General features: G+C 47.2%; 1 long non-coding RNA gene across 1 annotated transcript in view; it reads left to right on the top strand.

The window, feature by feature from the left end:
- Window positions 1-27,949, top strand: part of LOC140427323 (uncharacterized) — a 140,282-nt gene that overhangs the window by 72,158 nt on the left and 40,175 nt on the right. The window lies entirely within an intron of this gene.

The raw sequence follows: 27,949 nt of genomic DNA, 5'->3' as shown, positions 1-27,949 counted from the left end.
TGGCCATAGGCCACAGTACTAAACAGACAGTTTATACTATGGTGAATACATTCACCACATATACGTTCAGGCTTTGAGCCTGCCTGAACCTTATATTGGTCATTTTTCCCGTTATGCTTTGCGACCGTCCATGTTTCTTATTGTAAGTGGCCATCCCAGATGGCTACACCTTAAAACCACCTGTTTGCCTCCATTGCTAGTTATGGTATTCTACCAATCTCGGGCTGATGAGGTTTCTCTTGTTTTCCCTTCTTAGCTTATTGGTGACCATATTGTATTTATCGTTTCTGGCTTTGCTCTTGCTCAAAGCCAATGAATAACAGCCTAGATTTCATGGCTGTAAACAAAGAAATGCCGTGGCCATTTGTTATGGTGAAAGATGCCAACAGTCCTTGTGGGCTTTTTGAGTATAAACCTATTGTTATCCAGTGCCATGTCGTTCATGGTGCCCTCCACAGGGGAGCTGTGGTGTCTGTGAGCAGGGCAAGAAACAGTGAAGCTCTTCAACTATTCAGATTGAAGAATCGTCACTGAGCCACATAGAATTTAAACCAGGAAAGTATAAATTAGGTTTAAATTGCTAAAAAAAGCTAAATGAAGACTAGGAAAGAAAGATAGGATAGAAAGAGGGAAAGAGAGGGATGAAAGAGACATAAAAAGTAAAATACACAGTTTGATATCTGTAACACCAATTCAATTCTGAAGGAATCAGACTCCAGACTTATAAAGTGAAGTTTTCAGTGCCGCAGAGATTGTTTCGGTAATAATGATCTCTTTCATGCCCTTAAATTTTCACTTACCCCTGAATACACCAACCCAAACCTTTTCCCGTGTTTTTGTTGGTAACTAGCGGGTAAATTCCAGAACTTCGTACCTTTTCATGGATTTCCCCGCAGAGTCCTATCAGTAAAGTCTGTTGTAGCATGCCACAGCAGCGTAATCTGTGGTCATAGGCCACAGTACTAAACAGACAAGGTAGATCGTATTACCATTTCCTGGCCATAGGCCACAGTACTAAACAGACAGTTTATACTATGGTGAATCTGTTCTTCTTTTCTGTTTTATTTGTTTTTATATAAGGCGGGAACCGGAAGTTCGACCCGCGGACCTCTGGGAAGTCCCCCCCCACAACCAATAAATTCTGGTGGAGAGGAAACCCGAGACACTACACGTGTAGTGTCTCCCACCCGCCCTCCTCCTCTAACCTAATAATAAGACCCATTGGTGTAAGGTAAGTGCCATATTATATTATTATTATATTATTAGCATTGTGCAGGTCAAGGTTCGGAGGTGGAGGAGCAGTCTCTGTCAGCGAGAGAACCTGAGAACATCTAAGACACTCAGAAGGTAAGAAGGTAAGTAAGTGATTATTACTTATTTTCACTTTTATACCTTTTTTCAAATTGTGTGTGTCGGGGGGAAACTGAAGTGACATCACAGAAAAGCTGTGGCCAGAGTGGCTGGTTGGGATTCTACCCTAAATTTAAAATATGTTTTGAGTATTTGGTAACTAATTAAACATAATAACTTAATTATAATTTAGAGGGATATCTAAGCCAGAGATCAGAGAGTATTATAGTTAGCTATCGCATTTCTATTAGAAATCTAGTGCTAGGAAACAGATAGTTGACAGTAACTTTGAAATTTAAAAAAAAATATTTAAAAAAAAAAGACAAATTTTAATTTTAATTTTAATTAATTGACGCAATGTCAGTTAGAGGGGTGCTGTGCTCTGACTGTGAGATGTGGCAGGTCCGGGAGGCTTCCAGCATCCCGGATGGCTTCATCTGCAGAAAGTGCACCCAACTGGAGCTCCTCACAGACCGCATGGTTCGGTTGGAGCAGCAATTGGATGCACTTAGGAGCATGCAGGTGGCGGAAAGCGTCAAAGATCACAGTTATGTAAATGTGGTCACACCCAAGGTGCAGGCAGAGAAATGGGTGACCACCAGAAAGGGCAGGCAGTCAGTGCAGGAATCCCCTGTGGTTGTCCCCCTCTCGAACAGATATACCCCTTTGGATACTGTCAGGGGGGATAGCCTATCAGGGGAAAACAGCAGCAGCCAGAGCAGTGGCACCACGGCTGGCTCTGATGTTCAGAAGGGAGGGTCAAAGCGCAGAAGAGTAATAGTAATAGGGGACTCTATAGTCAGGGGCACAGATAGGCGCTTCTGTGGATGTGAAAGAGACTCCAGGATGGTATGTTGCCTCCCTGGTGCCAGGGTCCAGGATGTCTCCGAACGGGTAGAGGGAATCCTGAAGGGGGAGGGCAAACAGGCAGAGGTCGTTGTACATATTGGTACTAACGACATAGGCAGGAAGGGGCATGAGGTCCTGCAGCAGGAGTTCAGGGATCTAGGCAGAAAGTTAAAAGACAGGACCTCGAGGGTTGTAATCTCGGGATTACTCCCTGTGCCACGTGCCAGTGAGGCTAGAAATAGGAAGATAGAGCAGATAAACACGTGGCTAAACAGCTGGTGTAGGAGGGAGGGTTTCCATTATCTGGACCACTGGGAGCTCTTCCAGGGCAGGTGTGACCTGTATAAGAAGGACGGGTTGCATCTAAACCGGAGAGGCATAAATATCCTGGCCGCGAGGTTTGCTAGTGTCACACGGGAGGGTTTAAACTAGTATGGCAGGGGGTGGGCACGGGAGCAATAGGTCAGAAGGTGAGAGCATTGAGGGAGAACTAGGGAATAGGGACAGTGTGGCTCTGAGGCAGAGCAGACGGGGAGAAGTTGCTGAACACAGCGGGTCTGGTGGCCTGAAGTGCATATGTTTTAATGCAAGGAGCATTACGGGTAAGGCAGATGAACTTAGAGCTTGGATTAGTACTTGGAACTATGATGTTGTTGCCATGACAGAGACGTGGTTGAGGGAAGGACAGGATTGGCAGCTGAACGTTCCAGGATTTAGATGTTTCAGGCGGGATAGAGGGGGATGTAAAAGGGGAGGCGGAGTTGCGCTACTTGTTCGGGAGAATATCACAGCTGTACTGCGAGAGGACACCTCAGAGGGCAGTGAGGCTATATGGGTAGAGATCAGGAATAAGAAGGGTGCAGTCACAATGTTGGGGGTATACTACAGGCCTCCCAACAGCCAGCGGGAGATAGAGGAGCAGATAGATAGACAGATTTTGGAAAAGAGTAAAAACAACAGGGTTGTGGTGATGGGAGACTTCAACTTCCCCAATATTGACTGGGACTCACTTAGTGCCAGGGGCTTAGACGGGGCGGAGTTTGTAAGGAGCATCCAGAAGGGCTTCTTAAAACAATATGTAGACAGTCCAACTAGGGAAGGGGTGGTACTGGACTTGGTATTGGGGAATGAGCCCGGCCAGGTGGTAGATGTTTCAGTAGGGGAGCATTTCGGTAACAGTGACCACAATTCAGTAAGTTTTAAAGTACTGGTGGACAAGGATAAGAGTGATCAGAGGATGAATGTGCTAAATTGGGGGAAGGCTAATTATAACAATATTAGGCGGGAACTGAAGAACATAGATTGGGGGCGGATGTTTGAGGGCAAATCAACATCTGACATGTGGGAGGCTTTCAAGTGGCAGTTGAAAGGAATACAGGACCGGCATGTTCCTGTGAGGAAGAAAGATAAATACGGCAATTTTCGGGAACCTTGGATGACGAGTGATATTGTAGGCCTCGTCAAAAAGAAAAAGGAGGCATTTGTCAGGGCGAAAAGGCTGGGAACAGACGAAGCCTGCGTGGAATATAAGGAAAGTAGGAAGGAACTTAAGCAAGGAGTCAGGAGGGCTAGAAGGGGTCACGAAAAGTCATTGGCAAATAGGGTTAAGGAAAATCCCAAGGCTTTTTACACGTACATAAAAAGCAAGAGGATAGCCAGGGAAAGGGTTGGCCCACTGAAGGATAGGCAAGGGGATCTATGTGTGGAGCCAGAGGAAATGGGCGAGGTACTAAATGAATACTTTGCATCAGTATTCACCAAAGAGAAGGAATTGGTAGATGTTGAGTCTGGAGAAGGGGGTGTAGATAGCCTGGGTCACATTGTGATCCAAAAAGACGAGGTGTTGGGTGTCTTAAAAAATATTAAGGTAGATAAGTCCCCAGGGCCTGATGGGATCTACCCCAGAATACTGAAGGAGGCTGGAGAGGAAATTGCTGAGGCCTTGACAGAAATCTTTGGATCCTCGCTGTCTTCAGGGGATGTCCCGGAGGACTGGAGAATAGCCAATGTTGTTCCTCTGTTTAAGAAGGGTAGCAAGGATAATCCCGGGAACTACAGGCCGGTGAGCCTTACTTCAGTGGTAGGGAAATTACTGGAGAGAATTCTTCGAGACAGGATCTACTCCCATTTGGAAGCAAATGGACGTATTAGTGAGAGGCAGCACGGTTTTGTAAAGGGGAGGTCGTGTCTCACTAACTTGATAGAGTTTTTCGAGGAGGTCACTAAGATGATTGATGCAGGTAGGGCAGTAGATGTTGTCTATATGGACTTCAGTAAGGCCTTTGACAAGGTCCCTCATGGTAGACTAGTACAAAAGGTGAAGTCACACGGGATCAGGGGTGAGCTGGCAAGGTGGATACAGAACTGGCTAGGCCATAGAAGGCAGAGAGTAGCAATGGAGGGATGCTTTTCTAATTGGAGGGCTGTGACCAGTGGTGTTCCACAGGGATCAGTGCTGGGACCTTTGCTCTTTGTAGTATATATAAATGATTTGGAGGAAAATGTAACTGGTCTGACTAGTAAGTTTGCAGACGACACAAAGGTTGGTGGAATTGCGGATAGCGATGAGGACTGTCGGAGGATACAGCAGGATTTAGATTGTCTGGAGACTTGGGCGGAGAGATGGCAGATGGAGTTTAATCCGGACAAATGTGAGGTAATGCATTTTGGAAGGTCTAATGCAGGTAGGGAATATATAGTGAATGGTAGAACCCTCAAGAGTATTGAAAGTCAAAGAGATCTAGGAGTACAGGTCCACAGGTCATTGAGAGGGGCAACACAGGTGGAGAAGGTAGTCAAGAAGGCATACGGCATGCTTGCCTTCATTGGCCGGGGCATTGAGTATAAGAATTAGCAAGTCATGTTGCAGCTGTATGGAACCTTAGTTAGGCCACACTTGGAGTATAGTGTTCAATTCTGGTCGCCACACTACCAGAAGGATGTGGAGGCTTTAGAGAGGGTGCAGAAGAGATTTACCAGAATGTTGCCTGGTATGGAGGGCATTAGCTATGCGGAGCGATTGAATAAACTCGGTTTGTTCTCACTGGAACGAATGAGGTTGAGGGGAGACCTGATAGAGGTATACAAAATTATGAGGTGCATAGACAGAGTGGATAGTCAGAGGCTTTTCCCCAGGGTAGACGGGTCAATTACTAGGGGGCATAGGTTTAAGGTGAGAGGGGCAAGGTTTAGAGTAGATGTACGAGGCAAGTTTTTTACGCAGAGGGTAGTGGGTGCCTGGAACTCGCTACCGGAGGAGGTAGTGGAAGCAGGGACGATAGGGACATTTAAGGGGCATCTTGACAAATATATGAATAGGATGGGAATAGAAGGATACGGACCCAGGAAGTGTAGAAGATTGTAGTTTAGTCGGGCAGCATGGTCGGCACGGGCTTGGAGGGCCGAAGGGCCTGTTCCTGTGCTGTACATTTCTTTGTTCTTTGTTTTTGTAATTCTAACAGCGACCTCCAGATTCTTGTGTTTAATTGCATATGTGCCGACTTCAGAAGTGGCTGTCTGATTTTCTCCACAACAATGGTGAGCGCTGTTAGTGTCACAATTATAGTCAACACAAAATTGAGCAACTTCTCTACCTTTACACTATTAAACCTTCCTATAATGACCTCAATATGATCACTCTCAGCCTTCACTTTTCTCGAGGGAAGAGCCACAGCCTGTGCGATCTCCCCTATAGACCTTCTGCATATTTCTAGAACCTTCTATATCAAATTCAGATTTTCTGCCTTCATGGATTTTCTCTTGATCTATACTGCAGGGATTGGAATGATTCATTAATAACCCACTGCCCTGTAAATACAGTCTGTGCTCAATCTCTTCTCTTTCGTTCTTTCTTCAGGATAACATATCTGATTATTCAAAACACGACAAAAGGAGAATGGTACGTTTTCCGGAGATTAATAGAAGAATCAGTTTCTGTGCTTAAAGAGTTAATGGAATGTAAAATCAGAAAAGTCATGAAAGAGTCACATTTCGACAAACACACAAACTAAAATGTAGATGTCTAAAGATTTGAGTTGCCTTGTCTTGACAGGTGCCTGCTGACTGAGGAAGTCACATGTGAAGCAAAAAATGTCAATTTGAGCTGCCGGTGCTAAATCTCTGACCGAAAGGAACTTCCAACTAGTGACTCTAGAGTGGAACTCATGCTGTTCTTGAAACGATTCTTAAAGTAGCTGAGGTGAAATGATAAGAGATTTGCAAAAGTATACACAATTGAATTCCTTATTCTACTCATTTTCCAATCTAAATCACACTTTGCAGTGAGTCACTGGGATTGAGATAGGTGGAAAATCTTATCGCCCCATGTCTCCTTGTCCAATAGCAATATCAGAAGATGACTGTGAACAAAACTCCTACGTTACTGCAGAGTAAAATTTTTCAACAATTTTCTGCCTAATGGGCTGTTATTGATTTAAAATGTTTTGGAATACAAAGGAAACCCTGGAAATTGATAGGAAATTGGCTGAATCTAAGACCAGAAGTAGGCCATTTAGTCCCTCAGGTCTGCATCATTCAGCCAAATTTTAGCTGACCTGCTAATGACCCATTTCAATCATAAATAGCCTCAGCCTAAGGCAGGAATTTCACCGTAGGCTGTTAGGTTCATCTGGGGGTCAGAAGCCTGCACTTGATGGGGAGCGGTTACCCATTGTGATTTTCGCCAATTAGTGTTGACAAATACGTGCCTTAATGGTGGGCTCACCATCCAATCAAGGATGGGAGGTGGGCTCTTCAAGTTGGAGGCCAATGGGAGGCCTTGAAAGCAGCAGCAGAATTCCATGTCACATAAGTAAGAGAGAATGCACTCCAAAATAGATGTGCTCTCTTCAGCTTTTTCTACTTTGTAGCCGTGCCTCCACATTGGGGAGAGGGAGGGAATCCCCTGCATAGGATGGCCTGTGGCTGCTGCTGCACCCAGGAAGCGAATAGCAAGATTAGTGGTTCCAAAATTGTGGGTTGCAATTGAAACAGTGAACGGGATCACAATCTTGCCGCTTTTCTGTTCTGCACCCCGCACCAAGGCCCAGCTATAAGATGCAAGAAATAGGAACAGGAGTAGGCCATTCAGCCCTCCAAGCCTGCTCCACTATTTAATAAGATCATGGCTGATCTAACACTAGGTCCACTTTCCTATCTTCTCGCTGTAACCCTTAATTACTGATTTAAAAACCTATCGATCTCAGCCTTGAAAATGGATTGGATTGGATTTGCTTATTGTCACGTGTACCGAGGTACAGTGAAAGTATTGTTCTGCGTACAGTTTCAGACAGATCATTCCATACATGGAAAACAATATAGGATAAACATAAATAAACAATGTAAATACATAGGCACAGGCATTGGGTGAAGCATACAGGAGTGTAGTTCTACTCAATAGAGAAGATGTGTGATGAGATCAGTCCAGTCCATAAGAGGGTCCTTTAAGAGTCTGGTAACAGTGGGTAAGAAGCTGTTTTTGAATCTGTTAGTGCGTATTCTCAGACTTTTGTATCTCCTGCCCGATGGAAAAAGTTGGAAGAGTGGATAAGCCGGATGGGAGGGGTCTTCTATTATGCTGCTCGCTTTCCCAAGGCGGTGTAGACAGACTCAATGGATGGGAGGCGGGTTAGCATGACGGACTGGGCTGTGTTCACGACTCTCTGTAGTTTCTTACCATCTTGGGCCGAGCAGTTGCCATACCAGGCTGTGATGCAGCTAGATAGGATGCTTTCTGGTGCAACAGTAAAAGTTTCTAAGAGTCAATGTGGACGTGCAAAGTTTCCTTAGTTTCCTGAGAAAGTTTCGGTGCTGTTGGGCTTTTTTGGTCATAGCATCAATGTGGGTGGACCAGGACAGATGTTTGGTTATGTGCACGCCTAGGAATTTGAAGCTGTCAACCATCTCCACCTCGGCCCCATTGATGCAGACAGGGGTGTGTGTGACACTCCGTGTCCTGAAGTCGATGAGCAGCTCTTTAGTTTTGCTGGCATTGAGGGAGAGATTGATGTTGTTACACAACTCCACTAGGTTCTCTATCTCCCTCCTGTATTCGGCTCATCGTTTTTTGAGATCCGACCCACTACGGTCGTGTTGTCAGCAAATGTGTAGATGGAGTTGGAGCCACATTTTGCCACGCAGTCATGTGTGTATAGGGAGTTTAGTAGGGGGTTAAGTACACAGTCTTACGGGGCCCCGGTGTTGAAGACTATCGTGGAGGAAGTGTTGTTGTTTAAGGATTCGGCCTCCACAGATCCTGGGATAAAGAATTCCAAAGATTCACCACTCTTGGAGAGGAGAAATTCTTCACCAAATCAGTCTTAAATGAGCACCCCCATATTCTGTGACCATGTCCTCTGGTCGTACACTCTCCCATGAGTGGAAACATCCTCCCAACATTTACACTGTCTAACCCCCTAAGAATCTTCTATGTTTTAATCATATCTCCTCTAATTCTTTTCAACTCCAAGGAGTACAGAACCAGTTTAGTGACCAAAGACAAGTTTGAGCTGGGTGGATAAAGAGAAACTAGTTTTATTACAAAGTAATAATATGTGCAATACTCTTCAGATCCCAGCTGGGTCTGAGGTATCAATTCCAAACCTGGCCGACTTTTATATCAAAGGTTATTAGTGTCCTTCTAGATGGTAGTGGTAGTGGGGTGGAACGTGCTGTTGAAGGAACCTTGGTGAGATACTGCAGTGCATCTTGTAGATCGTACACATGGCAGCCACTGTTCATCGGTGGTGGAGGGTTTGAATGTTTGTGGAAGGGGTGCCAATCAAGCGGGCTGCTCTGTCCTGGATGGTGTTGAGCTTCTTGAGTGTTGTTGGAGCTGCACTCATCCAGGCAAGTGGAGAGTATTCCATTACACTCTTGACTTGTGCCTTGTAGATGGTGGATAGGCTTTGGGGAGTCAGGAGGTGAGTTACTCGTCGCAGGATTCCTAGCCTTTGACCTGCCCTGGTAGCCACAGTATTAATGTGGCTAGTCCAGTTCAGTTTCTAATCAATGGTAACCCCCTGGATGTTGAGTGTGGGAGATTCAGCTATGGTAATACCATTGAATGTCAAGGGGTGGTGGTTAGATCCTCTCTTGAAGGAGATGGTCATTGCCTGGCACTTGTGTGGCACAAATGTAATTTGTCACTTTCCAGTCCAAGGCTGGATACTGTCCAAATCTTGCTACATTTGAACTTGGACTGCTTCATTATCTGAGAAGTTGGGAATGGTGTTGAACATTGTGCAGTCATCTGCAAACATCCCCACTTCTGACCTTATGATGGAAAGGAGGTCATTGATGAATCAGCTGAAATAGTTGGGCCTAGGACACTATCCTGAGGAACTCCTGCAGTGATGTTCTGGAGCTGAGATGATTGACCTACAAACACCACAACCATTGTCCTTTGTGCTACGTATGACTCCAGCCAACAGAGTGTTTTTCCATGATTCCCGTTGACTCAGTTTAGCTAGGGCTCCTTGATGCTATATGCGGTCAAATGCTGCCTTGATATCAAGAGCAGTCACTCTCACCTCACCTCTGGCATTCAGCGCTTTTGTCCATATTTGAACCAAGGCTGTAATGAGGTCAGGAGCTGAGTGATTCTGGCAGAACCCAAACTGAGCAATCGTGAACAGGTTATTGCTGAGGAAGTGCCGCTTGATAGCACTGTTGATGATTTCTTCCATCACTTAGTTGATGATGGACTGATAGGGTGATAATTGGCTGGGTTGTATTTGTCCTGTTTCTTGTGTACAGGACACACCTGGGCAATTTTCCACATTGCCGGGTAGATGCTAGTGTTATAGCTATACTTGAATAACTTGACTATGGGTGTGACAAGATCTGAAGCATAAGTCTTTAGTAGTATTGCCGGAATATTGTCACAGCCCATAGCCTTTGTAGTACCCAGTACCTTCAGCCATTTCTTGATATCACTTGGAGTGAATCGTATTGGCTGAAGACTTACATCTTTGATGCTGGGGACCTCTGGATGCGGCCGAGATGGATCACCCACTCGGTACTTCTGGCTGAAGATTGTTACGAATGCCTCAGCCTTGTCTTTTGCACATGTGTGCTAGTGTGCTCCATCATTGAGGATGGGGATATTTGTGGAGCCTCCTCCTTCAGTGAGTTGTTTAAATGTCCACCACCATTCACGGCTGGATATGGAGGACTGCAGAGCTTAGATCTGATGTGTTTTTTGTGGAATTGCTTAGCTCTGTTGTTGTAGCTTCACCAGGTTGACACCTCATTTTTCGGTATGCCTGGTGTTGCTCCTGGCATGCTCTCTTGCACTCGTCATTGAACCAGGGTTGATCCCCTGGCTTGGTGGTAATGGTAGAATGGGGGATATGCCGGACCATGAGGTTGCAGACTGTGGTTGAATACAATTCTGCTGCTGCTGGTGTCCCACAGCACCTCATAGATGCCAAGACTTGAGTTGCATGATCTATTTGAAATCTATCCAATTTAGCATGGTGGTAGTGCCACACAACACGATGGAGGGTATCCTGAATGTGAATATCCCTGGGATCTTCCAAGTAAATCTCCTCTGTACTGCCTCCAATGATAGTATGTCTTTCCTTAAATAAGAAGACAGAAACTGCACACAGTATTCTAAATGTGGGGCTGGTTAGCACACAGCTAAATTGCTGGCTTTGAAAGCAGACCAAGGCAGGCCAGCAGCACGGTTCAATTCCCGTACCAGCCTCGCCGGAATGTGGCGACTAGGGGCTTTTCACAGTGACTTCATTGAAGCCTACTTGTGACAATAAGCGGTTTTCATTTCATTTCATTTTTCATGTGGCCTCACTAATACCTTGTACAGTTGCAGCAACGTCTCTTTATTTTTATACTCCAGCCTCCTCAAAATGAAAGCCGGGGTTCCATCTGTATCCCCTTCTGCACCTGTATGCTAGCTTTGTGGGTCTCATGAACAAAGACCCCCAAGTCTCTTTGTGCTACAGCTTTCTGCAGTCTCTGCATTTAAATAACAATCCGCCTTCTCATCCCTTCTTCCAAAATGAACAATCTCACATTTTCCCACATTGAATTCCATCTGCCAATTTTCTGCCCATACACTTAACCTGCCAGTATCTCTCTGCAAACTATTTATATCGTCCTTACAACCTGCTTTCCCTCCCACCTTTGTATCATCTAAAAATGTGGCTACAGTATACTCTGTTCCTTCCTCCAAATCATTACTATGTATTGTGAAGAGTTGCAGTACCAGCACTGATCAATGTGGCACTCCACTGGTTACTGCCCTCCAAGCTGAGAAAGACCCCCTTATCAGTACTCGCTGCTTCCTGTTAGTTAGCTAACTATCCCTGCCAGAATATTACATCCAACACCATGAACTCCTATCTTGCGTAGTAGACTTTTGTGAGGCAACTTATCAAATGCCTTTTGAAAATCCAAATATACAACATCGACTGGTTCTCCTCTATCTACTCTGGCTGATACGTCCTCAAAGAACTCTAGAAAATTTGTCAGACATAGAACATAGAACATAGAACGATACAGCGCAGTACAGGCCCTTCGGCCCACGATGTTGCACCGAAACAAAAGCCATCTAACGTACACTATGCCATTATCATCCATATGTTTATCCAATAAACTTTTAAATGCCCTCAATGTTGGCGAGTTCACTACTGTAGCAGGTAGGGCATTCCACGGCCTCACTACTCTTTGCGTAAAGAACCTACCTCTGACCTCTGTCCTATATCTATTACCCCTCAGTTTAAAGCTATGTCCCCTCGTGCCAGCCATTTCCATCCGCGGGAGAAGGCTCTCACTGTCCACTCTATCCAACCCCCTGATCATTTTGTATGCCTCTATTAAGTCTCCTCTTAACCTTCTTCTCTCCAACGAAAACAACCTCAAGTCCATCAGCCTTTCCTCATAATATTTTCCCTCCATACCAGGCAACATCCTAGTAAATCTCCTCTGCACCCGCTCCAAAGCCTCCACGTCCTTCCTATAATGCGGTGACCAGAACTGTACACAATACTCCAAATGCGGCTGTACCAGAGTTCTGTACAGCTGCAACATGACCTCCTGACTCCGGAACTCAATCCCTCTACCAATAAAGGCCAACACTCCATAGGCCTTCTTCACAACCCTATCAACCTGCGTGGCAACTTTCAGGGATCTATGTACGTGGACACCTAGATCCCTCTGCTCATCCACACTTCCAAGAACTTTACCATTAGCCAAATATTCCGCATTCCTGTTATTCCTTCCAAAGTGAATCACCTCACACTTCTCTACATTAAACTCCATTTGCCACCTCTCAGCCCAGCTCTGCAGCTTATCTATATCCCTCTGTAACCTGCTACATCCTTCCACACTATCGACAACACCACCGACTTTAGTATCGTCTGCAAATTTACTCACCCACCCTTCTGCGCCTTCCTCTAGGTCATTGATAAAAATGACAAACAGCAACGGCCCCAGAACAGATCCTTGTGGTACTCCACTTGTAACTGAACTCCATTCTGAACATTTCCCATCAACCACCACCCTCTGTCTTCTTTCAGCTAGCCAATTTCTGATCCACATCTCTAAATCACCCTCAATCCCCAGCCTCCGTATTTTCTGCAATAGCCTACCGTGGGGAACCTTATCAAACGCTTTGCTGAAATCCATATACACCACATCAACTGCTCTACCCTCGTCTACCTGTTCAGTCACCTTCTCAAAGAACTCGATAAGGTTTGTGAGGCATGACCTACCCTTCACAAAGCCATGCTGACTATCCCTGATCATATTATTCCTATCTAGATGATTATAAATCTTGTCTCTTATAATCCCCTCCAAGACTTTACCCACTACAGACGTGAGGCTCACCGGTCTATAGTTGCCGGGGTTGTCTCTGCTCCCCTTTTTGAACAAAGGGACCACATTTGCTATCCTCTAGTCCCCTGGCACTATTCCTGTAGCCAATGATGACATAAAAATCAAAGCCAAAGGTCCAGCAATCTCTTCCCTGGCCTCCCAGAGAATCCTAGGATAAATCCCATCAGGACCCGGGGACTTATCTATTTTCAGCCTGTCCAGAATTGCCAACACCTCTTCCCTACGTACCTCAATGCCATCTATTCTATTAGCCTGGGTCTCAGCATTCTCCTCCACAACATTATCTTTTTCCTGAGTGAATACTGACGAAAAATATTCATTTAGTATCTCGCCTATCTCTTCAGACTCCACACACAACTTCCCATCCCTGTCCTTGACTGATCCTACTCTTTCCCTAGTCATTCGCTTATTCCTGACATAACTATAGAAAGCTTTTGGGTTTTCCTTGATCCTACCTGCCAAATACTTCTCATGTCCCCTCCTTGCTCGTCTTAGCTCTCTCTTTAGATCCTTCCTCGCTACCTTGTAACTATCCATCGCCCCAAATGAAACTTCACACCTCATCTTCACATAGGCCTCTTTCTTCCTTTTAACAAGAGATTCCACTTCTTTGGTAAACCACAGTTCCCTCGCTCGACGCCTTCCTCCCTGCCTGACCGGTACATACTTATCAAGAACACGCAGTAGCTGATCCTTGAACAAGCTCCACTTATCCAGTGTGCCCAACACTTGCAGCCTACTTCTCCACCTTATCCCCTTCAAGTCACGTCTAATGGCATCATAATTGCCCTTCCCCCAGCTATAACTCTTGCCCTGCGGTGTATACTTATCCCTTTCCATCATTAACGTAAACGTCACCGAATTGTGGTCACTGTCCCCAAAGTGCTCTCCTACCTCCAAATCCAACACCTGGCCTGGTTCATTACCCAAAACCAAATCCAACGTGGCCTCGCCTCTTGTTGGCCTGTCAACATATTGTGTCAGGAAACCCTCCTGCACACACTGTACAAAAAACGACCCATCTAATGTACTCGAACTATATCTTTTCCAGTCAATATTTGGAAAGTTAAAGTCTCCCATAATAACTACCCTGTTACTTTCGCTCTTATCCAGGATCATCCTCGCCATCCTTTCCTCTACATCCCTAGAACTATTTGGAGGCCTATAGAAGACTCCCAACAGTGTGACCTCTCCTTTCATGTTTCTAACCTCAGCCCATACTACCTCGGAAGATGAGTCCCCATCTAGCATCCTCTCCGCCACCGTAATACTGCTCTTGACTAGCAGCGCCACACCTCCCCCTCTTTTGCCTCCTTCTCTGAGCTTACTAAAATACCTAAACCCCGGAACCTGCAACATCCATTCCTGTCCCTGCTCTATCCATGTCTCCGAAATGGCCACAACATCGAAGTCCCAGGTACCAACCCATGCTGCCAGTTCCCCTACCTTATTTCGTATACTCCTGGCATTGAAGTAGACACACTTCAAACCACCTACCTGAACACTGGCCCCCTCCTGCGACGTCAAATCTGTGCTCCTGACCTCTATACTCTCATTCTCCCTTACCATAAAACTACAATCCAGGTTCCCATACCCCTGCTGCATTAGTTTAAACCCCCCCAAAGAGCACTAACAAATCTCCCCCCCAGGATATTTGTGCCCCTCAGGTTCAGATGTAGACCATCCTGTCTGTAGAGGTCCCACCTTCCCCAGAAAGAGCCCCAGTTATCCAGAAATCTGAATCCCTCCCGCCTGCACCATCCCTGTAGCCCCGTATTTAATTGCTCTCTCTCCCTATTCCTCATCTCACTATCACGTGGCACGGGCAACAACCCAGAGATAACAACTCTGTTTGTTCTAGTTCTGAGCTTCCATCCTAGCTCCCTGAAAGCCTGCCTGACATCCTTGTCCCCTTTCCTACCTATGACGTTAGTGCCAATGTGGATCACGACTTGGGGCTGCTCCCCCTCCCCCTAAGGACCCGGAAAACACGATCCGAGACATCACGCACCCTTGCACCTGGGAGGCAACATACCAAACGTGAGTCTCTCACGCTCCCACAAAATCTCCTATCTGTTCCCCTGACTATCGAGTCCCCAATTACTAATGCTCTGCTGCTCTCCCCCCTTCCCTTCTGAGCAACAGGGACAGACTCCGTGCCAGAGGCCCATACCCCATGGCTTACCCCTGGTAAGTCCCCCCCCCACAAGCATCCAAAGCGGTATACTTGTTTCTCAGGGGAACGACCGCAGGGGATCCCTGCACTGACTGCTTTTTCCCAGTCCCTCTTACAGTTACCCATCTATCTCCAATCTTTGGTGTAACTAATTCCCTGAAGCCTCTATCTATGAACCCCTCTGCCTCCCGAATGATCCGAAGTTCTTCCAACTCCAGCTCCAGTTCCCTAACTCGGTCTTGGAGGAGCTGGAGATGGCAGCACTTCCTGCAGGTAAAATCAGCAGGGACACTAACGGCATCCCTCACCTCAAACATCCTGCAGGAGGAACATTGCACTCCCTTCCCTGCCATCCCTCTAACTTTCTACCAAGATCTGGCTAACAGCTAAATTAAATTTAAAAAAAATATATAATAATAATAAAATATGGTACTTACCTCACATCAATGGGTTTTATTATTAGGTTAGAGGAGGAGGGCGGGTGGGAGACACTACACGTGTAGTGTCTCGGGTTTCCTCTCCACCAGAATTTATTGGTGAGGGTCTTCCCAGAAGTCCGCGGGTCGAACTTCCTGTTCTCGCCTTAAACACTAAAATTTAAAAAAAAAACAGCAAAGAGGGACTGAAAACGGGACCAGGTAAGTGTTTACCGCTGAAATTGACTAGCCTGCTCCTGTGAAGGTCTCCCAGAAATCACTAGCGCACCGCTCCCGCTGAAATTGACTAACCTGCTCCGCTCCCGCTGAAATCGACTGGCCTGCTCCTGCAAAGACAAGTGTTTTTAAAGGAGAGACTTACCTCCCAGAAATACTTCTGCACTGCTCCCGCTGAAATTGACTAACCTGCTCCGCTCCCGCTGAAACCGACTGGCCTGCTCCTGCAAAGACAAGTGTTTTTAAAGGAGAAACTTACCTCCCAGAAATCACTTCCGCACTGCTCCCGCTGAAATTGACTAACCTGCTCCGCTCTCGCTGAAATCGACATGATTTGCCCTTCCTGAAGCCATGCTGACTCTGCTCGATCAGATTATGACTTTCCAAATGCACTGCTATTCTCTCCTTAATAATCGTTTCTAAGATTTTTCCAATAACTGAAGTTAGACTAAATGACCAGTGTCTGGCCCAAACATTTCTCTCCTCAATTCTCAGTCTCGCTCTTCAAGTTACTCGCATTGAATCTTTCTACTGGTCCAATCTCAGCACTAGTAGCCACCTTATTGAATATTTAAAAATAGCCTGGGCTCAAGATTGGGACATCAGAGCTGCCGTGCCTTCCCACTAACTATCACTGCTTGATGTGTGTCACTGAAGGAAAGGATGATTGCAGTGTATATATGGGGGAGAGGTTGGTTATAGTGTGTTGGGGGGGGCGGGGGGGGAGGGATAAGAGATAATTACGTGTGTGTGTGTGGAGTGGGGGAGGGGCTGATTACTGTGTGTGAGGGCAAGGGAGGGGCACGCAGTGAATGTGGCGTGGGCAGGATGATTACAGTGTGTGTATGTGAACATAAATAGAAGCAACAGTAAGCGATTCAGCCCTTTAATCCCATTCCACCATTCAGTGAGGTCAAGGTTGATCTTCTACTTAAACACAATTTTCCTGCACTGCCCCCATATCCCATGATGTTTTTAATATGTAGAGATCTAACAATCACACTCAATGACTGAGCCTCCACACCTTTCTGAGGCAGAGAACCGAAAGATTCACCAGCCTCTGACTGAAGAAATTCCTCCTCATCTGAGCCAAAAATGGAATGCCCCTTATTCTGCAACTATGTCCTCTGGATCTAGATTACCATCAGTTGGGGGAAACATCCTTCCTGCATCTACCCTGTTGAGCCCTGTCAGAATTTTGTATCTTTGAATTCTTGTAAAGTTCAATCTTTTACCATAGTACAATCCCTCCATCCCAGTGAACCTTCATTGGACTCCCTCTGTAGCAAGAATATATTTCATTAGGTAAGCAAACCAAAACTGCACACGATTCTCCAGATGTGCTCTCACTAAAACTCTATATAATTACAGGAAGACATCTTTACTCCTATCGTCAAATCTTCTTGCAGTAAAGGCCAACATACCATTTGCTTCCTCAATTGCCTGCTGTACCTACATGTTAGCTTTCAGTAACTCATGAGCAAAGATGCCCAAGTCCCTTTGAAGTATAAAATGCCCCAGCCCCTCACCATTTAAGAAATACTCTGTGTTTCTGTTTTTTCCTACCAAAGTAGATAACCTCACATTTCTCCACATTGTATCCCATCTGCCAAATTGCTGTCCACTCGCTTCGCCTCTCCAAATCCCTTTGAAGCATTTTTGCATCCTCTTCACAACTCACATTTCCACCTAGTTTTGTATCATCTTCAAACTAGTCACGGCCTGTCGACCTAAGAGTGATCCATTTATTCCTCCTCTGTTTTTTGTCCATTAACCAATTCTCAATCTATGCCAGTATATTATCCCAACCCCATGTGCTCTAATTTTGTTTACTAACCTCTTGTGTGGGAGCTTATCAAAGGCTTTCTGAAAATCTCACTCAATCACATTCCCCTTATCACTTCTATTAGTTACATCCTCAAAGAATTCCAGCAGGTTTGTTTAACGTGATTTCCCTTTCATAAATCCATATTGCCTCTGTCCAATTCTACTGTTATTTTCCAAGTGTTCTGTTATCATGTCCTTTATTATAGATTCTAGCCTACTATTGATGTCAGGTTAACTGGTCTGTAGTTCCCCATTTTCTCTTCCCCCTCCTTTCTTAAATAGTGGAATTACATTTGCCACCTTCCAATCTGCAGGATGTATTCCATAGTCTACAGGATTTTGAAAGATGACCACCAATACGTCAACTATCTTTGCAGTCACCTCTTTCAACACTCTGATATAAATCATCAGGTCCATAGAATTTACCAACTTTCAGTCCCATTAATTTTTCCAATACTGTTTTTAACTGATCTTGTAGTTCCTCATTTACAAACATCCTTTGATTCTCCATTACTTCTGGAAGTTTTTTGTTTTACCCTCCATGAAGACAGACACAAAGTACCTGTTTAGTTTCTCTGCACTTCCTTATTCCCCCATTATATGTTCTCCTGAGTCCAGTTGCCATGAACACTCATTTGATTTTGCTAATCATTTCCCTTTTACATATCTATAGAAGCTTTTACAGTCTGTTTTTATATTTCTCACTAGTTTACTCTCACATTCAATTTTCCCTTTCCTAATCTTTTTCTTGGTCCTCCATTTCAGAATTCCAAAATGCTCTCAATTTTCAGGCTTAGCATTTCTTTGGGCAAATGTATACGTCTCTTCCTTTGATGTATTGAAATTCTTGATATCTTTTGCTAGCTATAATTAGAACACTTTCCTTGCTAGGTTTTTGTACATTGAAGAAATGTATTTTTGTTTTAAACTATGTATTAACTCTTCAAATGTTAGCCATTGCCTGTCTACTGTCGTACCTTTTATCATCGTTTCCCAATCTACCATAGCCAATTTGCCCTTCATACCTTCATAGTTTCCTTTGTTTAGTTTTAAGACATTATTCTTTGATTGTGTGACATCACTTTACAAACTTAATGTAAAATTCCATCATATTATGGTCACTCTTTCCTCAAGGCTCCTTTAATTAGTCCTTTATCATGCGAAATACTAGATGTAAAATAGCCCATTCCCTAGTTGGTTCCTCAATGTACTGCTCCAGTGCGTACATTCCAAAACTTTATCCTCTGCAACATTAGTTCTGCCCAGCCTATATGTAGTTTGAAATCACCCATAATTACTGTATTACTCTTGTTATTCACACCTCTAATTTCCAGAGGCAGAGACTGAAATCCTCAGTAATAAATTAAAAATTTACTTGACTAATCTCACACTAAAATCAATGGAGCCAAGATGGCCTTTAGGAAACCTTTGTGAGATGTTGCTAAATATCAGTAATGTTGACTGCACATATGAACATCAATAATCTCCACTGTGTTCTCCACTGACCAGTTCCATAAGCTGGACTGGCTCAGATGAAGTAGTGGATTGGCGAGTACATAAAATAATTATATTTTTGCCAAGTACTTTTCAGACACAGGTTTTCATATTTATATAATGTATTATTTGTTTACTTAGAAAGTTCAAACTTTAATGATGATTGTGTACTTTTGTTCATGCTCTGTTGTTGGATTTGCTGTTTTGGATTTATTGGTGTCTATGGTCACAATCATTTTGAAGTGTTAAAATGGAGTCACATTGGAAAATAGTTTTGGAAGTACTACTATAGACTAAGTATTATGATCTATGTAAATGGGCAAAGGAAATTAAATATGGACAAGGATATTGCTGAAACAAAAGAGAAACTTTATTATCAAATATTTTCATCTTGCATGCACTATCTTGCATGCACAAGAATGCAATGTATGTGAAACAACAAATTTATACTGTATGAGAAGAGAGTGCATATAATGAGAGGAACAAGTGTCATAAGCCTCCAAGAAATAATTGAGGCTGAAGTTGAAGTGATTTTGAGTTTTTTGTGGACTTGGTGCTTAAAATTCTAATCCCCGCAGAGCAGCAATGAATAGAGCGAGAACCAAGCTGAACAATGCTGATCCAAGCTGTCTATTTTTGTAAGAACTGAGCATATGCTTGAAAACCAAAACTGTGGAGTAAATGTCAAAGAGCACGGTGTTCTGGTTAACACACACTTTGATCATTATATCCAGTTCTTGTTACTCACACAATAAGTAGGCATGCAGACCCAGAAACTGCACATACAAGAGCCAGTGGACTGCTCTTTGTTGCCAAGAGAATGAGATATGAGAGAAAAGTGGACAAACTGGGACTGGTCACCCATGAAGGATGATGACCGAGAGAGAGAACACACAAAAGATCAGAGCAGATAAATCCAGAACACGACTTTAAATGAAACGAAGAGTCGGGCAGTAAACTGGTGGAAGGTAAATTCAGGATTTAAGTCAGGAAATTCTCTATATGGGCCAACATATGGAATGGACTTTCAGGATGGACTGCGGAGGCAAACACCCTGGAATTGTTTAGGTTAATGAAGGGATTGGTTATTTTTCTGGCTGCTCTGCCAAGATGGGTTGAATGATATTCTTTATCTAGCTTGTGATCAGTGCAGCCTGACAGAGTTAGGAAAGGACCTGAGAGAAGGATACACATGGAAAACCTGAGAAGCTTACCCTGCACCATAGGGATAAATAATCTTTTTAGAGTTTTGATGTTCTTTTCCCCTCATTCCTTATCCTAATCACCCACCACAGCCATTCCCCTTCTAACAGCTGTGCTCATTCGAGGTGGGGAGTCCAATCCATGGGCACTTCCACTTATGTGGTCAACGACATTCTTGATTAAGCTGTCTTGTCTGAGTGGGAGCCTTTGCTCCCTCATGCCCAATAAAAATTTCAAAACTAGTTCATAAGGGGAACTTTAAGGTTGGCACTATAGCAACTGGGGCAAATACTATAAACATTCCGGGTGCCTTTTCTCACCAAAACTGTCATTCACGAAGCATAGTCTTACTTTTAACACTGTGTGAGAGAGACAATGACAATTTAATTGCTTTTTTTTTCACTTTCACGTTAAATCTACGGGAGTTGATGACTATGAGTGACAGCAAGGCATCTTGTGGCCAGATAATATTCGGTGAGCTGGATTGTCACATCTCTGTGAGCAGCTTTGTTTGCCATATAGCGCATGCTCAGTTCTTACAAAAGAAAGACAATTTGGATCAGCAAAGGAATATTTGACTTCCAAATGTGTACCTTTATCCACGATCATTACTGTAGCAGTGTTCCTTTCATGTAAATAATTGGGTGGATTTGTAATGTTTTTAGACTAACCTTACCTTTGTCTCAAGAGTATATTCGTGAGACTCCCTCTTGTGTGGTACGACTGCAAGGTGTCAGAAGTAATGATGATTTATATCGTTTCTTAGATAATGCAGGTTCCTGAGGTCACATTATACTCTGTCATATTCTGCATTGTGCTCTGCAGTGCTGTTGTGGGGCAACATTCAATCAAAAGCACTGGTTTAAAATGAAGATGGTATGGGATAACTTACATTTTATAAATCTTTCATTAAATTTAAATTGACTTTGAAGAACAGGCATTTATCATGGGGTTTTGGTCTGGCATACAATTAAATCAAGTTAATAGTGCGCAAGGCCTCATGGCATTGCACATTCATGGGAGTTTTAACCTTCCTGTGATAAGTGCGTGAGGGTTTTGGAATGGGGGTGGCTGGTTAAATCAACTCATTTCTTAAACCTGACCCCCCCCCCCCCCCCCCCCCCCCCAATCAACTACGATTGGAATGGTGCTATTTCAATTGGAGGGTGGGAGTGGGGTGACTGGGTGTCTTGCTCTGGTCAGGTGGGTCTGTCATTGTCATATGTAAATGAGGCTCCAGTCATCAAGTTTTGGCAGGGATTTAGCACTGACCAACCGAGTTGGCCAGGATTTGAGGAACCCTGGCAGTTATACACAGGCAGCAGCAGGTGTTGTTATCATATACCTTTAAGGTTAGCAGCAGGCCATCACTGACCCAGTATGCTCTGCGCTGCCACGATTCTCCACACCTGCCAGGCGGAGGTCAGGTGGGCACAGTTCACTGCAGGTATTTACAAGCAGGGACTGGGCACCATGGCTGCTGAGGTGGAGAAAGAAGGTAAGAAAAGTTTTTAAACCTGTTTAGAAATTGTAGCGCTTGTTGGGGGGTGGAAGCCAAGGGGAGTAGCGGGGGAGTGACTTTCTGACAAATCAGTGGATTCGGGGTGTCCTCCTCGGGATTGGGGTGACCCGGCTCAGACCGCTATTGTTGCAGTATTTGTTTTAAAAGCATCCATTTGGTACAAGTTACAGGCTCTGTCATAATATACACATCAGTATATGATGGTGCAGAGACACACACTGACTGACACACTGCAAGACCAAACAACACACACAACACAGCAGCCAATCACCAGTTAGGGCACGGTCACTATAAAGACAGAGGGCATTAGTTTTCCCGCTCATTGGGGATGCAGGCTCTGAGTCAGACAGAGCCCGCAGCCAGTAGCACAAACATCTACCATGTGCTAGCAGTATAGGCTGGTCAGGTTAGGCATAGGTCTTCAGTCAATCTAACATAGTGTCGACCCACAGTGCAAGTATGTTTAACAGCTCTTAGTTAAATAAAATAGAGTTGCACTATTACAAGTGTTGGTAGCCTGTCCATGTTACTGCTAAGTTAAACGCAGTCTCCACAGATCCAGAGTGCCCAACATATCAGGCTCCTGGCTGTTCACTCTGCTGACTGCTCACTGTGTCATGTGAATGTTCATAGAGCATCTCATTATTTAGGAGCCCACCCAGACCACCCTTCTGTAAACCCTCAGACCCCAGCTGACCCCTTGACGGGATGGGCATGGCCAAGCTCAATCAGTGGCCCACCAGGTGCTTCCACTCCTCAGTGCATTCATCAGAAGCAAAGCCCCACTGCAGGGGAATAGCAGAGCTCACCCCAAACTTAGGACATATGCACATGGCCTTTGGCACCCTCCCTGACCCACAGCCTCTTTCAGGGCAGAGGTCTCACCAGTGACGCTATCAGCTAGCCCACTTTGAATCACCACCAACTGTCTCTGAGCCCTGCCTGCCCACAGCTCTCCTGCTCCGATCCATCCTTCCCCCGGTAAGGTTGTCACAATCTGTGTGTCACACCCAGGACCCACATCACACTGCAGCTCAGTTCCCAGCAGACGCCCACCCCCTCACTCACTCCCATCTGTGGGACTGACCACACGCAAGCCTCTCAGCATGGTGGCGATTGGAGGCCATGGTGACCCTCTCCCCGCACAACCAGGAGCCCCCCCCCCCCCCCCCCCCCGATTAAATTGGCCACGTGGAATGTTTGGGATTTGGGGTGCCCAGTGGAGCGAGCGAAGAATTTAAGGGCCGATTTGGTGCTTTTTCAGGAGATCCCGCCAGCGAGTGAGGGACCAGATTAGGTTTTGGAAGGGTTGGACGAGCCAGGTGTTCCACTCGGGCTTCGATAGCAGGGCCTGGGGGATAGCAATTTTAATTAATAAAAGAGTTTGGTTTCAGATGGGGAAGGGCTGTGGTGGATCAGGGAGGTATATACGTAATAACTACTGGGACGTTGAGGAGTATGTCAGTGGGGTTGGTAAATGTGTACACTCCAAACTGGGACGATGTATCATTTATGAAGAGGATGTTGACCGTCATACCAGACTTGGACATGCACCAGTTGATCTTGTCGGGGGCGGGGAATTTGAACTGTGTTTTGATTTCAAAGCTAGACCAATCTAAGCAGAAGTCATTGGCCTCTTTGGGGGTAGCAAAGATGTTGACAGCATTTATAAAGGAGATGGGAGGAGCGGATTCATGGTGGTTTCTGCACCTGGGGGGCAGAGATTTTCACAGTTACTTGATTGCAGTGTTAATGTAAGTCTACTTGTGAAAATAATAAAGATTATTATTATTAGGGAACTCTCCTTTTCTCCAGTGCATAAAGTATATTCGCGGATTGACCCCATGATGGGGAGGTCTCTGCTGCCAGGAATGAGGAAAGCGGAATATTCTGCGATAGTTATTTTGGATCATGTTCCACACCTGGTCGCTGTGGCATTGGAGATGGGGTGGGCTCAGAGGACGGCTTGGAGTTTGGATGTGGGGCTGTTGGCCGATCTGGGGTTTTGCGTAAGGATATTCAAGGGTGATTGATGTGTATGTGCGGTTCAATAAAAATGGGGAGGTTTCGCCCTCGGTTCTGTGTAGGGGTCTGGGTCGAGGGCACTAACGAAAGCCTTGCTCCCTTTCTCACCGGAGAAATTCGGTGGTTGTCTCCACCCCGAAGATATGGAGACCATTTGGGGAACATTTTCAGTTGGAATGGTATTGAAGCTGGCTCTGATCTGAGTGAATCATATGTTTGAACCTGTGAAGTTGGATGCCACGTTCGGGGGCTGGGAAGAGACGGGGTTGGAAGGAATGGGGGGTCTGCTCTTGGAGGGACAGTTTGCAAGTTTGGGGGATATGCCGAAGAAATCTGAGCTCTTGCAGTCTGACCCGTTCAGATACCTGCTAGTTCGCAACTTTTCAAAATGGATCTTTCCAACATTCCCTGTGGCGCCGCCAACCTCGTTGATGGAGAAGATTTTTCGCTCGCAGGGTCGGAGGAGGGGAGTACTGGCCGAAGACGCAGTATTGGTGGAGAGGGTTAAGACCAAGTGGGAGGAGGAGTTGGGGCTGGTGTTTGAGGATGGGGTATGGAGTGAGGCCCTACAGAGGGCGAAATCCACATCCTCGTGTGCGAGGCTTGACTTAATACAGCTTAAAGTAGTGTATAGGGCTGACCTGACTGGTCCGATATCTGGACCCCCACCCCTATGTCCAAAACCCCACTCCCACGAAGTCTGAACTCCCACGCCCCCCGATGTCTACACCCCCACCCCCAATGTCTGAACCCAGACCTCACCCGATGTCTGTACCCCCCCCACTGACTGAACCACCCCCAATGTTTAAACGGCCACCCTCCGATGACCGAAACCCACACCCCCACCCAATGACCAAACCCCCAACCCCTCCGCTGTCCGAACCCCCACTGCCCTGATGTCTGAACCCCCACCCCTCCGATGTTTGAACCTGAACACCCACCCACGATGTCTGAACCCCAATCCCCCCGAAGTCAGAACCCCCACTCCCACGATGTCAGAACCCCCACCACCCCGATGTCTGAACTCCCATTCCCCGATGTCTGAACCCCCAGCCCCCCGATGTCTGAACCCCCACCCCTCTGATGTTTGAACCTGAACACCCACCCACGATGTCTGAACCCCAATCCCCCCCGAAGTCAGAACCCCCACTCCCACGATGTCAGAACCCCCACCACCCCGATGTCTGAACTCCCATTCCCCAATGTCTGAACCCCCACCCCCCGATGTCTGAACCCCCACCCCCCGATGTTTGAACCCCCACACCCCAATGCCTGAACCCCCACCCCCCGATGTTTGAACCCCCACACCCCAATGTCTGAACCCCCACCCCCCGATGTCTGAACCCCCCCCTGATGTCTGAACCCCCAGCCCCCGATATCCGAACCCGTACTCCCCCAATGTCTGAACCCCCACTCCCTCAATGTCTGGACCCTCCCGATGTCCAAATCCCCACCCCCTGATGACTGAACCACCCCCCATGTTTGAACCCCCATTCCCCGATGCCTGAACCCTCACACCCGATGTCTGAACACCAACCCCCCCCGATGTCTGAACCCCCACCTCTGCGATGTCTGAACTCCATTCCCCGATATCCGAACCTGTACTCCCCCTATGTCTGAACCCCCACTCCCTTGATGTCTGGACCCGCCCGATGTCCAAACCCCCACCCCTGATGTCGGAACCCCCACCCGCCCGATGTCTGCACCCCCACCCCCCTATGTCTGCACCCAGATCCCCCAATGTCTGTACCCCCCTCCGATGGCTGAACCCCCACCTCCCGATGACTGAACTACCCCCGATGATTAAACCCCCACAACCCCCAATGACCAAACCCCCCCGATGTCCGAACCCACTGCCCTAATGTCTGAACCCCCACCCACCGATGTCTGAACCCCCACCCCCCCCGATGTCTGAACCCCCATGCCCCCAATGTCTGAACCCCCACCCCCAGATGTCTAAACCCCAACCCCCGATGTCTGAACCCCCACCCCCCGATGTCTGAAGCCCCACGCCCCCGATGTCTGAACCCCCACGCCCCCGATGTCTGAACCCCCACCCCCCGATGTCTACACCCCCACCCCCGATGTCTGAACCCAGACCCCCACCAATGTCTGTACCCCCCCACTACTGACTGAACCACCCCTGATGTTTAAACGCCCACCCTCCGATGTCCGAAACCCCCACCCCCCCAATGACCAAACCCCCAACCCCTCCGATGTCCGAACCCCACTGCCCTGATGTCTGAGCCCCCATTCCCCGATGTCTGAACCCCCACCCCCGATGTCTGAACCCCCACCCCCCGATATCTGCACCCCCACCACCCTATATCTGAACCCAGAACCCCCGATGTCTGTACCCCCCTCCGATGGCTGAACCCCCACCCCCCGATGTCTGAACCCCCACCCCCGATATCTGCAACCCCACCACCCTATATCTGAACCCAGAACCCCCGATGTCTGTACCCCCCTCCGATGGCTGAACCCACACCCTCCGATGGCTGAACCCCCATCCCCCGATGACTGAACCACCTCTGATGATTAAACCCCCACCCCCCCAATGACCAAACCCCCCCGATGTCCGAACCCCCACTGCCCTGGTGTCTGAACCCCCACCCACCTATGTCTGAACCCCCACCCCCCGATGTCTGAACCCTCACCCCCCCAATGTCTGAACCCCCACCCCCCAATGTCTGAACCCTCACACCCCCAATGTCTGAACCCCCACCCCCCGATGTCTGAACCCCACACCCCCAATGTCTGAACCCCCAACCCCCGATGTCTAAACCCCAACCCCCGATGTCTACACCCCCACCCCCCGATGTCTGAACCCAGACCCCCACCAATGTCTGTACCACCCCCCACTGACTGAACCACCCCGATGTTTAAACGCTCCCTCCGATGTCCGAAGTCCCGCCCCATGAACAAACCCCCAACCCCTCCGATGTCCGAACCTCCACTGCCCTGATGTCTGAGCCCCCATTCCCCGATGTCCGAACCTCCAGCCCTCCGATGTCCGAACCCCCACTCCCCGATGTCTGAACCCCCACTCCCCGATGTCTGAACACCCACCCCCCCGATGTCTGAAACCCCACCCCCCGATGTCTGAACCCCCACCTCCCGATGTCTGAACCCCCACCCCACGATGTCTGAACCCCCACCCCACCGATGTCTGAACCCCCACCCCCGATGCCTGAACCCCCATCCCACCGATGTCTGAACCCCCCACTCCCTGATGTCTGAATACCCATCCCCCCGATGTCTGAACACCCACCCCCCGATGTCTGAAACCCCACCCCCCGATGTCTGAGCCCCCACCTCCCGATGTCTGAACCCCCACCCCCCGATGTCTGAACCCCCACCCCCCGATGTCTGAACCCCCACCCCCCAATGTCTGAACCCCCACCCCACCGATGTCTGAACCCTCATTCTCCGATGTCTAAACCCCCACCCCCGATGTCTGAACCCCCACCCCCGATGTCTGAACACCCACCCCCCGATGTCTGAACCCCCACCCCCCGATGTCTGAACCCCCACCCCACCGATGTCTGACACCCCACCTTTCCGATGTCTCAACCCTCACCCCCTGATGTCTAAACCCGCACCTCCCGATGTCTGAACCCCCACCCCCCGATGTCTGAACCCCCACCCCCCGATGTCTGAACCCCCACCCCACCGATGTCTGACACCCCACCTTTCCGATGTCTCAACCCTCACCCCCTGATGTCTAAACCCGCACCTCCCGATGTTTGAACCCGCCCCCCGATGTCTGAACCCCCACCCCCCCGATGTCTGAACCCCCATTCCCCACCGATGTCTGAACCCGCCCCTGATGTCTGAACCCCCCCACCCGATGTCTGAACCCGCCCCCGATGTCTGAACCCCCCCATGTCCGAACTCCCACTCCCCCGATGTCTGAACCCCCCAATGTCCGAACCCCCACTCCCCTGATGTCTGACCCCTCCCCCCAATGTCTGAACCCTCCCCCCTAAA

The sequence above is a fragment of the Scyliorhinus torazame genome, chromosome 7 (genome assembly GCF_047496885.1).
Source record: "Scyliorhinus torazame isolate Kashiwa2021f chromosome 7, sScyTor2.1, whole genome shotgun sequence".
In the NCBI taxonomy this organism is placed as follows: Eukaryota; Metazoa; Chordata; class Chondrichthyes; order Carcharhiniformes; family Scyliorhinidae; genus Scyliorhinus; species Scyliorhinus torazame.
Note: the sequence above shows the minus strand (reverse complement) of the source record. Positions and strands in the feature narration are given on the sequence as shown.